Raw genomic sequence first — 4015 nt, 5'->3', positions numbered from 1 at the left:
CGGTCGACCGCGATCAATTCCGGTCGACCGGCCCGGTCGACCGACCAGCTCTCAGTAGAAAACCCAAACTCCAGAGAACCGTCGGTCGACCGCACCGGTCGACCGATCTCCTTCCAGACGCACAGGAAGCCTTGTACACGAATGCGGTCGACCGGACCGGTCGACCGCCGCCTGTTTTTCCTGATTCTGCTGCTGATGCTGAAATTCCTTCAATTCTCCACCTCGGCGAATGTTTCCACCAAAACTGAGCCGACACCAAACCATCCAATAGTTCCTCAACAGGTCCAGGAACAATACTCGAGCTGAAACACGATCTCCCCCCATCTTGATCAACTGATCAAACCGGCTGCATCTAAAGACTGCCTACGTATCCTCTTGCCCAAGGAATCAAGCCGAACGTAGTTCATATTAATGGCCTCCAAAGGCCTCAGCACTGAAGGATGTTCAAAAGCTTCAAACAATGACCAAATTTCACTCCTGAAACAACTTTGGTCAACATATCTGCAGGGTTGTCATTTGTGTGGACCTTCTCCAATATGACATCTCCATCATCCAAGACGTCCCGTACAAAGTGGAATCTGACGTCGATGTGCTTCGTGCGCGCATGATAAACCTGGTTCTTCGCCAAATAGATAGCCGACATACTATCACAATATATCCGAATAGTCTCCTGTGCAATCCCCAAGTCCTCCAATAATCCACGCAACCATAAAGCCTCCTTAATAGCTTCAGTAACTGCCATATACTCTGCCTCTGTAGTAGAGAGAGCCACTGTGGACTGAAGCGTGCAACGCCAACATACAGGTGCACCTGCCAATGTAAAAGCATAACCTGACGTAGACCGGCGTTTGTCAAGATCTCCAGCATAATCTGAATCCACATAACCAATACAAGCCTGCCCGTCCTTCTCATCCTTCTGAAACACTAAACCAACATCCACGGTGCCTCGAACATACCGTAGAATCCACTTCACGGCCTCCCAGTGACCCTTCCCGGGGTCATGCATGTATCTCGATACCATGCTCACGGCCTGTGACAAATCTGGCCTCGTACACACCATCGCATACATCAAGCTACCTACTGCACTAGCATATGGGACCTTCGACATATAATCTCTGTCCTCAACTGAAACAGGTGACATCAACGCTGAAAGCTTGAAGTGGGGAGCCAATGGTGTGCTAACTGCTTTTGCATTGCCATCAAAGCTGAATTTCTTCAACATCTTCTGCAAGTAGCTCTTCTGTGTAAGCTTCAATTTCCCCTTCACCCTGTCTCGCTCGATCTCCATACCCAATATCTTCTTTGCCTCTCCAAGATCCTTCATCTCAAACTCGGATGATAACTCCTCTTTCAGCTTTCGAATAGCCGAAGAATTCCTGGAAGCAATAAGCATATCATCAACATATAAAAGCAAATATATGAGCTCACCATCCTGTAGCTTGTGCATATAAACACATGGGTCATATGGGCTCCTTGTGTACCCTCGGCCAATCATAAAGCCGTCGAATCTCTTATACCACTGTCTTGGTGACTGCTTCAAACCATAAAGAGACTTCTTCAGCTTACAAACCAAATTTTCCTTTCCTGCAGCTTTGAAACCCTGTGGTTGTGTCATGTAGATCTCCTCATCTAAATCACCGTGTAGAAAGGCTGTCTTCACATCCATCTGGACCAAATCCAAATCCAACTGTGCCACCAACGCCAATAAAATCCGAATCGACGAATGCTTCACAACGGGTGAAAATACCTCGTTGTAATCAATGCCCTCAAGCTGTGCATATCCCTTGGCAACTAATCTGGCTTTGAACCGAATGTCCCCAATAGAAGATCCCTCCTTCTTCGCATATACCCACTTGCAACCAATAGCTTTCTTACCCTTAGGTAGATGTGCAAGTGTCCAAGTGTCGTTCTTCTGAAGAGACCGCATCTCCTCCTCCATAGCTTCCCTCCACCTGATCGAATCGGGGCTAGACTCTGCCTCCCTGAATGTGGCTGGAACCATATCATCAACGACCTCCACTGATAATGCATATGCGACCATGACATCATTATACCTAGCTGGCCGACGAATCTCTCTCCTCGGTCTATCTGCTGCAATGGTCCTCTGAACATGACCCTGTTCCTGAGTCCCATGATCTACTGTATCCTGTATCTGCCCATCTGTCATCTCATCTCCTCCCAGTGTCACCTCTGTAGGAGCCTCAATGGATACAGTGTTCTCTGGAGTGGGTGGAGTCACATCATCCTCCACCTGCTGCGATATCTCTCCTGTCTGGTCTCCCTCCACCTGCTGAGGGGTTCGAGGCCTCATCATGTACGCCTCGTCAAATGTGACATCTCTGCTAATAACTATCTTCTTGTCCTGTGGATCCCATAACTTGAAGCCTTTGACTCCATCCCTAAATCCCACAAAGACTGCTTTCCTCGCTCTCGGATTTAATTTGCCATCACTGACATGATAATAAGCTGGACACCCGAATATCCGAAGCGACTCATAGTCACTAGCCTCCGAACCAAACCAACGCTCCAAAGGAGTCTTCCCGTCTATCGCAGTGCACGGCAACCTGTTCACAAGATGGCTCGCATAAACCAACGCCTCGGCCCAAAAAGATCTAGGCAATCCACTCTGCGTCATCATACACCGCACCTTCTCCAGCAAGGTACGGTTCAATCTCTCAGCCACCCCGTTCTGTTGCGGTGTCTCTCGAACTGTGAAGTGTCTTCTAATGCCGTGATCCCGGCAAAACTGCAGAAACGGATCACTCTTGTACTCTCCACCGTTATCTGAACGTAGAGTCTTCACCTTTCTACCTGTCTGCAGCTCCACTTTCTTTTTCCACTCCACAAAAATATCCAGGACCTGATGTTTATGCTTCATCGGGTATACCCAATTCCTCCTGGAATAATCATCAATGAAAGTGACAAAATAGTTGGCCCCACCAAGAGATGTGTTCTTGGAAGGACCCCAAACATCCGTGTGAATATAATCCAATGTACCTTGGGTGTTATGAACAGCGGTGCCGAACTTCACTCTAGTCTTCTTCCCAAGCACACAATGCTCACACAATTCCATCTTGCAGGTCTTAGCACCTTTCAATAGCCCCTGTTTAGCCAATGACTGTAGGGACTTATCTCTTGTGTGTCCAAGTCTCATGTGTCATAAGGTGGTAGTGTCCTCCTCTGTAGTGATAGAAGCTGCCAGACCCCTGTAACTGTCTTGCCCTTCAAGTAGTATAGGTAGTTTTCCCTGACACCTCGCATCACCACCATAGAACCCTTCGTGACCTTCACTGTAGCATCCTCTAAGATCACTCGATATCCTGCTGCCTCCAAAGTCCCAAGAGAAATAATGTTCTTCGTCAACTGCGGCACGAACCTCACTTTCTTCAATTCCCTTACTACACCATCATGCATCCTGATCCGGACTGAACCAATACCACCAATAGGGCATACGTGATCATTACCCATAAGCACGACATCCCCTCTTTCCAGCTCCTCAAAGCTAGAAAACCACTCCCTCTTAGGGCAGATGTGATATGTAGCTCCCGAATCCATCATCCACTCCGTGGAATCCGCATAGCAAACCGACGGTAAAGCAGGGCATGAATAGCCTGAAGAATCTGAATCTGAATGCTCACCAATAGCTTTTGCAACATTCACTTCTGAAGCTTGTGCAGCTTTCCCCTTATTCTTTCCGGCTTTTTCTTTCCACTTTGGGCAGTCAATCTTCCAATGTCCTTCTTCTTTACAATACCGACATTGATTTCTACCAACACTCTTCTAGGCACTCTTATTCTTTGACTTTGAGCGGTTAAACTGACGACGGTTTGGATCTCGGCCTCGAACTGCTAACGCATCTCCCGATGCCTTCTCGGAGAGTTCACCATCACTCTTCCTCAACTCATAGTTCACCAAAGCTGAGGTTACCTCCTTGTAGCTAACTGTTGTTCTTCCATTGATCATAGTGAGAACGAACGTACCATAATCATCTTCGGGCAACGAACACAGAAGTAGC

The sequence above is a fragment of the Asparagus officinalis genome, chromosome 9 (assembly GCF_001876935.1).
Source record: "Asparagus officinalis chromosome 9, Aspof.V1, whole genome shotgun sequence".
Lineage (NCBI taxonomy): Eukaryota > Viridiplantae > Streptophyta > Magnoliopsida > Asparagales > Asparagaceae > Asparagus > Asparagus officinalis.
The sequence above is the reverse complement of the archived record's forward strand: the minus strand, read 5'-3'. Positions refer to the sequence as shown.